The sequence below is a fragment of the Rhipicephalus microplus genome, unplaced genomic scaffold (genome assembly GCF_043290135.1).
Source record: "Rhipicephalus microplus isolate Deutch F79 unplaced genomic scaffold, USDA_Rmic scaffold_460, whole genome shotgun sequence".
Taxonomy (NCBI): Eukaryota; Metazoa; Arthropoda; class Arachnida; order Ixodida; family Ixodidae; genus Rhipicephalus; species Rhipicephalus microplus.
Window position 1 is genome coordinate 20,001 of NW_027465023.1, and position 12,500 is coordinate 32,500.

Consider the following 12,500-nt stretch of genomic DNA (forward strand, 5'->3'; position numbering starts at 1 on the left):
CGACGAGAACGCCTTAAGCTTCGCCAACGTTTCGCCAACTCGTGCGGGAGACTTTTTCCGCTTCGCGGCAAGTCGTCGCGCCGTGCTCTCCGCATCAACCGCGTACGCAGCGAACCGCAAACGTCGGGCGCAGCCTCCTCACCTCCCTGCGCTTTGCGCGCGAACGTTCCCTGTTCGCGCGGCAAAGCCTGGAGGAGGCACGGCCCCGCAGCGTGTTCGAGCGCCCGGTCTACGGGACACCCTGCTTACTTCGAGGGCAACAAGCGCAACGCAAGGCTGCGATCTCGCGCACTTTGCGCACGGCTGGAGAAGCTTTGCTGGCCGGCTTTCGCTCCTCGTGTTTACCGTGCGTTAAAGTTGCGCGTCCGTGGCTCTCGCAGCTCTTGCGCGCCCGGTCGCAGAGAGGAGTACGCAACCTCGACCGCACTTTCCCTGCAGGCTTCCTTCCGACTCGAAGTCCTGCGGCGGTCTCAACGAGGTGCCACATCCTCAATGCAGTCGGTCGCCCCCGTTTCGGTTGGGCTCTGGCACGACGGTCGCCACCGTCTCGCCCTTGAGTGGCCGCTGTTGGCGCTCGCTGTGAGGTGTTCAGCGTGCTGTCCGTGTTGCCGACGCGGTCAAAACGAGTCGACGGCTCACGTTCCCTTGTGCGCCGAAGGCTCTCTTGATATGTGATCCGACCCTCAGACAGACGAAGCCAAGGGAAGACCCAAGGCCGCAATGTGCGTTCAAAGAATCAGTGCTCAGTGTGTCCTGCAATTCACACCAAGTCTCGCAGCTGGCTGCGTTCTTCATCGACCCGAGAACCGAGTGATCCACCGCTTAGAGTCGTGAAAAAGTGTTTGTTCAATTCCGTACAGTCAAAACCAAACGTTTCTGGCACTCGGCCAAACAGTGGCCAAGAAGGGCGCTTTTCAGCGCACGCTTGGACTCCAAAACTCTGCCGCGCCTTTTTCGGCTGCCGCAAATCGAGCAAACGGTGTGTTTCGGACGGCGTTTCGCTTCCGCTACTTGCGAGTGCTTTCGTGGTCCACCCCTCTATAAATACTCGGGAGGCGTCGAAGCCGGTTCTCCAAGCCGGACCCGTAGGTATCGTTGTGTGCTCGCTCTCATTGGCCCGCCTAACCAGAAAATGCCTGCGGTACACCCATTTGGATAAGAGTGCACGCAGATGCGGGCCTCGACGGCTACACATTTCCTCGGGCGGCCGCCTCCCGGCCTCCGTGGAGCGCGGGATGCACGGTCCCATCGACAAGCCTCTCCCGTTTTTACCGTGGCGTCGCGGTTCACCACGGCGGGCGGGTCGGTCTCCTCCGCATAAAAAGGGGGACCCCCGCTTTTTGTTCCACGAAATCGCACAAGCTTTTTTCGCATCCACGGTTTGCCACCGCACACCAAAATGCCGATCCGGCTGCCTACTTTAGCCAACAGGTGGAGCCAGGCGCGCCGTACTTGCGCGGCACTTCCCACGTCCACCGAAGTCGGTGCCAAGGACCACTTTCGGCGCCGGAGCCGCGTACGAGCCTACTCGAGGCGGAAGAACGAAGCCAGCAAGGGCCTGGCCGCAAGTGCGTTCAATTGTCGGGACGTCCAAGTCCCTCGTTCTTCCGTGCTTCCTCTTTCGGCAAGTCGTTGCGGCACCTTCCCAAAGCGCGCAGACCCGCTAATCGCGACGAGCGCGACGTGGCCGTGCCGCCTTTCCCTCGGCAGCAAGCAAAACGCCTGGCAACGTCGACGCTCCCCTAACCGCGATCTCGCACCGTGTTTCGTGTGGCGAATTCAAAAGCCGGCCGGCGCTGCTGCAACCATTACGGTCGGTACGCATACGCCGCGGAGGGCGGGACGGTCATCGGAGCGTGCGGTTCCTCCATCGAGTACTGCGCACCTCGGCCGTCGCATCGCCGTGCCATGACCGGCCGCGCGTCAACGCGAACCGGTGCCAGCGAGATCCCTCGCCTGCAAGAACCGACCGGCAGCCTCCGTCACCCGAGGACGCGGAGGCGCTTGCCGCGGACGGCGGGACGGTATGCACTGGTGCACAGCGGACCCGTCACATCGCCAGTTCCTTGACCGACCGCCGACGCTTGTGCCGTTCCTCTCGTACTTGGCAGTCGCCGCGCGATTGTCGGGTCTCGTTCTTGCACGCTCGAACGGTCGGGAGGGCACTCGGCTGGCGTTTCGGGAACGCGCAGCCTCGCCTTCTACCGACGTAACCACGACTCGCCGTTCGCGCTCCGCCGCTCCTGTTTACAGTACTAGGCGGTCCCGCAGCGGTCGGGTCGCGCATTTCGAGCGCTTCGAGCCACGGTGCAGTGGCGGGTCGAAAGCCGACCTATGAGTGCGTTGCGCCGTTTGTACCCGCGTCCGCCACCTGGCCGACCGTCCAAGGTCGCGGTGTTGGCGTCCGCTGGGCGCAACAATTTGTCACGGGGTGCCGCTCCACATTCAGGCAGCCCCGTGGGGAAAAGCCGACCCCGCGTCCAAACGGGGTCAGCGGCAGAAAGTGTCGGGCGCAGACGCAGCTGAGGCGCTCACCCTTCACAATCCGTTAATGATCCTTCCGCAGGTTCACCTACGGAAACCTTGTTACGACTTTTACTTCCTCTAAATGATCAAGTTTGGTCATCTTTCCAACAGACCGGCGCAACCGAAAGGCCGCGCCGGACATCGGTCCGAAGACCTCACTAAATCATTCAATCGGTAGTAGCGACGGGCGGTGTGTACAAAGGGCAGGGACGTAATCAACGCGAGCTTATGACTCGCGCTTACTGGGAATTCCTCGTTCAAGGGGAACAATTGCAAGCCCCTATCCCAATCACGAAAGAAGTTCCACGGGTTACCCAGTCTTTTCAGACAGGGATAAAGACACGCTGCTTCCTTCAGTGTAGCGCGCGTGCGGCCCCGGACATCTAAGGGCATCACAGACCTGTTATTGCTCTGTTTCGTGCGGCTAGGAGCCGCTTGTCCCTCTAAGAAGGTTGTAAGGTGCTGGGAACCCCGCACCTATTTAATAGGCTAGAGTCTCGTTCGTTATCGGAATTAACCAGACAAATCGCTCCACCAACTAAGAACGGCCATGCACCACCATCCACCGAATCAAGAAAGAGCTCTCAATCTGTCAATCCTCCCAGTGTCCGGGCCGGGTAAGTTTTCCCGTGTTGAGTCAAATTAAGCCGCAGGCTCCACTCCTGGTGGTGCCCTTCCGTCAATTCCTTTAAGTTTCAGCTTTGCAACCATACTTCCCCCGGAACCCAAATACTTTGGTTTCCCGGAAGCTGCCCGCCGAGTCATTTGAGTAACTCAGGCGGATCGCTGGTTGGCATCGTTTATGGTCAGAACTAGGGCGGTATCTGATCGCCTTCGAACCTCTGACTTTCGTTCTTGATCAATGAAAACATTCTTGGCAAATGCTTTCGCAGTAGTTCGTCTTGCGACGGTCCAAGAATTTCACCTCTAGCGCCGCAATACGAATGCCCCCGTCCGTCCCTCTTAATCATTACCTCGTATTCCAAAAACCAACAGAACAGAAACGAGGTCTTGTTCTATTATTCCATGCAAGTTTATTCAGGCGACTCGCCTGCGTTGAGCACTCTAATTTTTTCAAAGTAAAAGCACCGGCCATCTCGAGGCACACAATGAAGTGCACCAAGAAAGAACCGGCATGATGTTCAGTCCGAGCCGTCGCATCGGGTAGATGCACTACTCGTCTGGAACTGAGATCCAACTACGAGCTTTTTAACCGCAGCAGCTTTAGTATACGCTATTGGAGCTGGAATTACCGCGGCTGCTGGCACCAGACTTGCCCTCCAATTGATCCTCGTTAAAGGATTTAGAGTGTACTCATTTCAATTACGGGGCCTCAAAAGAGTCCCGTATTGTTATTTTTCGTCACTACCTCCCCGTGCCGGGAGTGGGTAATTTGCGCGCCTGCTGCCTTCCTTGGATGTGGTAGCCGTTTCTCAGGCTCCCTCTCCGGAATCGAACCCTGATTCTCCGTTACCCGTAACAACCATGGTAAGCAAGTAACCTACCATCGAAAGTTGATAAGGCAGACACTTGAAAGAAACGTCGCCGGCTCGTGGCCATGCGATCAGCACAAAGTTATCCAGAGTCACCACACAATACGGGCCGAAACCCGATCGATCTTGGTCTAATAAAAGCACCCGTTACCCAAAGGGCTCCAGGCTCACTGCATGTATTAGCTCTAGAATTGCCACAGTTATCTAAGTAGGAAGAAACGATCTAAGGAACCATAACTGATTTAATGAGCCATTCGCGGTTTCGCCTTATTTCGGCATGTACTTAGACATGCATGGCTTAATCTTTGAGACAAGCATATGATTACTGGCAGGATCAACCAGGTAATCGTTCGACTGCGCGTCCGTCCTCGCCCTCGGCGGGCCGGACGCAGTCTGTGTGCGGCGGAGGCCACCTTCAGGCGCCCCAACACGCTTATTTTGCACTCCGAGATGACGGCGTTCGAGCTCGCTACGGCACAACCTTCCCGAAAGACGAGTGGGAGCCGTGCGGCAAGAAGCACGTTCATGCTCGCTCTTTTTCGTTGCATCGACTCGGTCGCGCCGTGCGGGTTGCCCAAGCCCGCTGCACTGTCGGTGGACCGGCCGGAACTAGCAACGGAGCCGAGACTGCAAAGCCGCCAGACGACGGGTCACGCCCGCGTCTTCGGCGCTTTCGCATCTGAATCGCCCGAGGACGACACGGAACACACCTCGATATCGTGGTAAAACGGCACCGTCCGACAACCAGCCCCTAACGCATCAAGCGGATGAGGCTGCAGACGACTGCCGTGGATTCCCCTGGAGCAGACCCGAGGACACGCTTGACGAGGCCGAAGCCCGCCGCATATCAGACACCCGGTCGCTTTCGCGTACGCCGCTCACGAGAACCCCCACATAATAGCAGCGATAAGTACCCAGACCTCCTTGGGCCCTAATACGAGCGTACTCGAGAAAATTTCACCGCGGGTGTGCCCCGAAACGTGTGGCATGTTGAGCGTGCCACAAGTCTACGTCGCTCTCAAACCCGCCGAGGTCGTAGAATTTGCGACCCTACTCACGAAATTCCCACCGAGGATACGGCCGCAAACGTACCGCACCTTGGGTAGGCCACGAGTTTGTGCAACACTACGCTGACGGCACAGCACCGAGGTCGTGCGCGCACGCACGGGAAAATTCCGCCGCGGTTTCTGCCGAAAACGTGAGGCACCACGACTCTCCGCAAGTTCGCGTCGACTGCGAAAGACCGAAGTCGTGAACGACGTGTCCGCTACTCGCCGCCGACACGCTGGACACCAAACGTACAACGACTCGACGGCGTCGTAGAGGCCCACGACGCGGTTTTCCTTAACGACGTCTCGGCGTGGCACCGACAGGTTAGAACGGCCGACCAACGTTCCCTGTCCGCCGTTCGGCTCAGTCGAAGGGCTCGGCGACTTCGGCAACGCTGCGAAGCCGCACGGTGACGCACGCCATGTCCCCATTTTTTTTTTTCTTTCTGCGTCTGCCGGGGTGCCCCTATAATAGCAGCGATAAGCACCCAGACCGCCGTGGGTCGCTCGCCCCGGCTGACGTGGTTTTTCGTACTCCTGCGGCGGTCGCCGTCAAGCACGTCCAAATACGCTACTTTCGTGGGCGCATTCACGCTCTTTCGCTTCGCCGGAGTGCCAGCACTCACTCTGCCAAAAACGGCGAACATCCGAGCGGCGGTTCCCACTTTTGCGTCGGCGTCGCAAACCCCGCCCCGGCAGACGAGGTTTGCCGTACTCGTGCGACGGTGGCCGGCGGGCACGTCGAAAGACGCCGATATCGTGCGCGAATTGGCGCACCTTGGCTTCACCGGAGTGCCGCCACTGACTCCTCCAAAAACGGCGAAGATCCGAGCGGCGCTTCCCACTTTCGCATCGGCGTCCCGAACTCCGCCCCGGCTGACGCGGTTTACCGTACTCGTGCGACGGTCGCCGGCGAGCACGTGGAAAGACGCCGATATCGTGCCCGAATCGGCTCCGTTCGGCTTCGCCGGAGTGCCAGCACTGGCTCGGCGAAAGACGACGAACATCCGAGCGACGGTTCTCACTATTGCGTACGCGTCGCAAACCCCGCCCCGGCAGACGCACTTTGCCGTACTCGTGCGACGGTCGCCGGCGAGCACGTAGAAAGACGCCGATATCGTGCCGGAATCGGCCCCGTTTGGCTTCGCCGGAGTGCCAGCACTCACTCGGCCACAAACGGCGAACATCCGAGCGGCGGTTCCCACTTAGCCGTCGGCGTCCCGAACTCCGCCCCGGCAGACGCGGTTGCCGAGCTCGTGCGACTAGCGACCGCGAAGCCGTCTCGCGACGCCGCTTTCGTGCGCGGCTCCCACTGCGACCTGGGTCACCCGAGGTCGACGAGCAAAAAAGAATGTCGAAAAAAATTTTTTTTTTTTTTTGCGTCTGCCGGGGTGCCCCTATAATAGCAGCGATAAGCACCCAGACCGCCATGGGTCGCTCGCCCCGGCTGACGTGGTTTTTCGTTTTCCTGCGGTGGTCGTCGTCAAGCACGTCCAAACACGCCACTTTCGTGGGCGCATTCGCGCTCTTTCGCTTCGCCGGAGTGCCAGCACTCACTCTGCCAAAAACGGCGAACATCCGAGCGGCGGTTCCCACTTTTGCGTCGGCGTCGCAAACCCCGCCCCGGCAGACGAGGTTTGCCGTACTCGTGCGACGGTGGCCGGCGGGCACGTCGAAAGACGCCGATATCGTGCGCGAATTGGCGCACCTTGGCTTCACCGGAGTGCCGCCACTGACTCCTCCAAAAACGGCGAAGATCCGAGCGGCGCTTCCCACTTTCGCATCGGCGTCCCGAACTCCGCCCCGGCTGACGCGGTTTACCGTACTCGTGCGACGGTCGCCGGCGAGCACGTGGAAAGACGCCGATATCGTGCCCGAATCGGCTCCGTTCGGCTTCGCCGGATTGCCAGCACTGGCTCGGCGAAAGACGACGAACATCCGAGCGACGGTTCTCACTATTGCGTACGCGTCGCAAACCCCGCCCCGGCAGACGCACTTTGCCGTACTCGTGCGACGGTCGCCGGCGAGCACGTAGAAAGACGCCGATATCGTGCCGGAATCGGCCCCGTTTGGCTTCGCCGGAGTGCCAGCACTCACTCGGCCACAAACGGCGAACATCCGAGCGGCGGTTCCCACTTAGCCGTCGGCGTCCCGAACTCCGCCCCGGCAGACGCGGTTGCCGAGCTCGTGCGACTAGCGACCGCGAAGCCGTCTCGCGACGCCGCTTTCGTGCGCGGCTCCCACTGCGACCTGGGTCACCCGAGGTCGACGAGCAAAAAAGAATGTCGAAAAAAAATTTTTTTTTTTTTTTTGCGTCTGCCGGGGTGCCCCTATAATAGCAGCGATAAGCACCCAGACCGCCATGGGTCGCTCGCCCCGGCTGACGTGGTTTTTCGTTTTCCTGCGGTGGTCGTCGTCAAGCACGTCCAAACACGCCACTTTCGTGGGCGCATTCGCGCTCTTTCGCTTCGCCGGAGTGCCAGCACTCACTCTGCCAAAAACGGCGAACATCCTAGTGGCGGTTCCCACTTTTGCGTCGGCGTCGCCAACCCCGCCCCGGCATACGCGGTTTGCCGTACTCGTGCGGCGGTGGCCGGCGGGCACGTCGAAAGACACCGATATCGTGCGCGAGTCGATGCTTCTTGGTCTCGCAGGAGGGCCGCCACTCACTCCTGCAAAAACGGCGAAGATCCGAGCGGCGCTTCCCACTTTTTCGTCGGCGTCGCAAACCTCGCCCCGGCAGACGCGCTTTGCCGTACTCGTGCGACGGTCGCCGGCGAGCACGTCGAAATACGCCGATATCGTGCCCGAATCGGCCCCGTTTCGCTTCGCCGGAGTGCCAGCACTCGCTCGGCCAAAGACGACGAACATCCGAGCGACGGTTCCCACTATTGCGTACGCGTCGCGAACCCCGCCCCGGCAGACGCGGTTTGCCGTACTCGTGCGGCGGTGGCCGGCGGGCACGTCGAAAGACGCCGATATCGTGCACGAATTGGCGCTCCTTGGCTTCACCGGAGTGCCAGCACTCACTCGGCCAAAAACGGCGAACATCCGAGCAGCGGTACCCACTTAGCCGTCGGCATCCCGAACTCCGCGCCGGCTGACGCGGTTGCCGAGCTCGTGCGACTAGCGACCGCGAACGCGTCTCGCGACGCCGCTTTCGTGCGCGGCTCCCATTGCGACCTGGGTTACCCGAGCTCGACCAGCAAAAAAGAAGGTCGAAAATTTTTTTTTTTTTTTCTGCGTCTGCCGGGGTGCCCCTATAATAGCAGCGATAAGCACCCAGACCGCCGTGTGTCGCTCGCCCCGGCTGACGTGGTTTTTCGTACTCCTGCAGCGGTCGCCGTCACGCACGTCCAAATACGCCACTTTCGTGGGCGCATTCGCGCTCTTTCGCGTCGCCGGAGTGCCAGCACTCACTCTGCCAAAAACGGCCAACATCCGAGCGGCGGTTCCCACTTTTGCGTCGGCGTCGTAAACCCCGCCCCGGCAGACGCGGTTTGCCCTACTCGTGCGACGGTCGCCGGCGAGCGCGTCGAAAGACGCCGATATCGTGCGCTAATTGGCGCTCCTTGGCTTCTCCGGAGTGCCGCCACTCACTCCTCCAAAAACGGCGAAGATCCGAGCGGCGTTCTCCACTTTCGCATCGGCGTCCCGAACTCCGCCCGGGCTGACGCGGTTTACCGTACTCGTGCGACGGTCGCCGGCGGGCACGTCGAAAGACGCCGATATCGTGCCGTAATCGGCCCCGTTTGGCTTCGCCCGTGTGCCAGCACTCACTCGGCCAAAAACGGCGAACATCCGAGCAGCGTTTCCCACTTTCGCATCGGCGTCCCGAAGCCCGCCCCGGCAGACGCGGTTTGCCCTACTCGAGCGACGGTCGCCGGCGATCACGTCGAAAGGCGCCGAATTCGTGCACGAATCGATGCTTCTTGGTCTCGCAGGAGGGCCGCCACTCACTCCTGCAAAAACGGCGAAGATCCGAGTTGCGCTTCCCACTTTTTCGTCGGCGTCCCGAACTACGCCCCGGCTGACGCGGTTTACCGTACTCGTGCGACGGTCGCCGGCGGGCACTTCAAAATACGCCGATTTCGTGGGCGCATTCACGCTGTTTCGCTTCCCCGGAGTGCCAACACTCACTCTGCCGAAAGCGGCGATCATCCGAGCGGCGGTTCCCACTTTTGCGTCGGCTTCGCAAACGGCGCCCCGGCAGACGCGCTCGTGCGACGTACTCGTGCGACGGTCGCCGGCGAGCACGTCGAAAGACGCCGATATCGTGCTCGAATCGACCCCGTTTCGCTTCGCCGGAGTGCTGCCAGTCACGGCGCAGAAAACGGCGAACAAGTGTTTTTTTTTTTTTTTCCTAGAATTTGTGTTATAGAAGGCACATTTGATATCGGACGATAATTTTCAACTTTATCACGCGCACCGATTTTCGTGTAGAGGTTTGCAAGTTTATGGGAATTTCTCCACTTGGAATAATGCGATTTAGTAGTACTACGAGAACTTCATGGATGTACTCAAGGGTACGGGGCAAGTCAGTTACGTCAACACCTGCAGATTTTTTACACTTCAAACTGAAAATTGTTGGTTGTGAGTCCTCGTGTGATATTAAAGGCCGATTCGCTAACACATAGAACAAAGAAAGAAAGGAAGAAAAAACGCCCGCGCTCGCTCAAGAAACCTGGGTTCGCAACAAGTGGCAACAACAAGCAACCGAGCGAGTGCGCCAAAACCCGTGGCGGCCGAACAAACGCGAAGTCCCAACCGCGTCAGCCGGGGCGGCACGGGACAGGAAAAATCACTTCAGCCGGGGCGGCGGGGCACCGAATAAACCTCGTCACCTCGTCGCAGGATAAAAGAGGAAACAAAAAGTCTAAACAGCGTCTGCTGGAGCGAATGCGTAATAAAACAACAACAACAACAAAAAAAAAAAACACCCGCGCTCAAGAAGTCTGCAATCACCACAAAAGGCGACTGTGACCGAGCAGCGTCAGCCGGGGCCGTGCGGAAACGGAAAAACCGCGACTACCGGGGCGTCGAGGCACCGAAAAATCCACTTCAGCCGCGGCGAAAAAAAAAAACAAAAAGAAAGACGGAGGGGGGGGGGGGAACCACGTCTGCCGGGGCGAAGGAAAAAAAAAAAACGCGTCTGCCGGGGCGAGCCCGGGTGCGGCACCACCGGGAAAACTGTGGCAAACAGACATGGCGATCGAGTGAGTGGGCCGCCAGCCAGGCTCAGCCAAAAAGTGCAAAGTCCGAACTGCGTCAGCCGGGGCGGCAAAAACCACGTCAGCCGGGGCGGCGCAAAAAACCGCGTCTGCCGGGGCGGCACGAAACCGCGTCAGCCGGGGCGGCGCGAAAACTGCGTCAGCCGGGGCGAAAGAAAAAAAAAAAAAAACGCGTCTGCCGGGGCGAGCCCGGGTGCGGCACCACCGGGAAAACTGTGGCAAACAGACATGGCGATCGAGTGAGTGGGCCGCCAGCCAGGCACAGCCGAAAAGTGCAAAGTCCGAACCGTGTCAGCCGGGGCGGCAAAAAACCGCGTCAGCCGGGGCGGCGCAAAAAACCGCGTCTGCCGGGGCGGCACGAAACCGCGTCAGCCGGGGCGGCGCGAAAACTGCGTCAGCCGGGGCGAGCCCGGGTGCGGCACCACCGGGAAAACTGTGGCAAACAGACATGGCGATCGAGTGAGTGGGCCGCCAGCCAGGCTCAGCCAAAAAGTGCCAAGTCCGAACTGCGTCAGCCGGGGCGGCAAAAAACCGCGTCAGCCGGGGCGGCGCAAAAAACCGCGTCTGCCGGGGCGGCGCGAAAACCGCGTCTGCCGGGGCGGCGCGAAAACTGCGTCAGCCGGGGCGAAAGAAAAAAAAAAACGCGTCTGCCGGGGCGAGCCCGGGTGCGGCACCACCGGGAAAACTGTGGCAAACAGACATGGCGATCGAGTGAGTGGGCCGCCAGCAAGGCTCAGCCAAAAAGTGCTAAGTCCGAACTGCGTCAGCTGGGGCGGCAAAAAACCGCGTCTGCCGGGGCGGCACGAAACCGCGTCAGCCGGGGCGGCGCGAAAACCGCGTCTGCCGGGGCGGCACGAAACCGCGTCAGCCGGGGCGGCGCGAAAACTGCGTCAGCCGGGGCGAGCCCGGGTGCGGCACCACCGGGAAAACTGTGGCAAACAGACATGGCGATCGAGTGAGTGGGCCGCCAGCCAGGCACAGCCGAAAAGTGCTAAGTCCGAACTGCGTCAGCCGGGGCGGCAAAAACCGCGTCAGCCGGGGCGGCGCGAAAACCGCGTCTGCCGGGGCGGCACGAAACCGCGTCAGCCGGGGCGGCGCGAAAACTGCGTCAGCCGGGGCGAGCCCGGGTGCGGCACCACCGGGAAAACTGTGGCTAACAGACATGGCGATCGAGTGAGTGGGCCACCAGCCAGGCTCAGCCAAAAAGTGCTAAGTCCGAACTGCGTCAGCCGGGGCGGCAAAAACCGCGTCAGCCGGGGCGGCGCAAAAAACCGCGTCTGCCGGGGCGGCACGAAACCGCGTCAGCCGGGGCGGCGCGAAAACTGCGTCAGCCGGGGCGAAAGAAAAAAAAAAAAACGCGTCTGCCGGGGCGAGCCCGGGTGCGGCACCACCGGGAAAACTGTGGCAAACAGACATGGCGATCGAGTGAGTGGGCCGCCAGCCAGGCACAGCCGAAAAGTGCCAAGTCCGAACTGCGTCAGCCGGGGCGGCAAAAAACCGCGTCAGCCGGGGCGGCGCAAAAAACCGCGTCTGCCGGGGCGGCACGAAACCGCGTCAGCCGGGGCGGCGCGAAAACTGCGTCAGCCGGGGCGAGCCCGGGTGCGGCACCACCGGGAAAACTGTGGCAAACAGACATGGCGATCGAGTGAGTGGGCCGCCAGCCAGGCTCAGCCAAAAAGTGCCAAGTCCGAACTGCGTCAGCCGGGGCGGCGCAAAAAACCGCGTCTGCCGGGGCGGCGCGAAAACCGCGTCTGCCGGGGCGGCGCGAAAACTGCGTCAGCCGGGGCGAAAGAAAAAAAAAACGCGTCTGCCGGGGCGAGCCCGGGTGCGGCACCACCGGGAAAACTGTGGCAAACAGACATGGCGATCGAGTGAGTGGGCCGCCAGCAAGGCTCAGCCAAAAAGTGCCAAGTCCGAACTGCGTCAGCCGGGGCGGCAAAAAACCGCGTCTGCCGGGGCGGCACGAAACCGCGTCAGCCGGGGCGGCGCGAAAACCGCGTCTGCCGGGGCGGCACGAAACCGCGTCAGCCGGGGCGAGCCCGGGTGCGGCACCACCGGGAAAACTGTGGCAAACAGACATGGCGATCGAGTGAGTGGGCCGCCAGCCAGGCACAGCCGAAAAGTGCTAAGTCCGAACTGCGTCAGCCGGGGCGGCAAAAACCGCGTCAGCCGGGGCGGCGCGAAAACCGCGTCTGCCGGGG

At 60.9% G+C, this 12,500-nt stretch overlaps 2 non-coding genes across 2 annotated transcripts; both read right to left on the reverse strand.

The window, feature by feature from the left end:
- Positions 1 to 677: 677 nt before the first annotated feature.
- On the reverse strand, positions 678 to 830 carry LOC142794584 (5.8S ribosomal RNA). The gene has a single exon (XR_012892464.1). It is a non-coding gene; the product is annotated as a 5.8S ribosomal RNA (ribosomal RNA).
- A 1,719-nt stretch (positions 831 to 2,549) lies between these two features.
- LOC142794580 (small subunit ribosomal RNA) lies at positions 2,550 to 4,364 on the reverse strand. The gene has a single exon (XR_012892463.1). It is a non-coding gene; the product is annotated as a small subunit ribosomal RNA (ribosomal RNA).
- Positions 4,365 to 12,500: the final 8,136 nt, after the last annotated feature.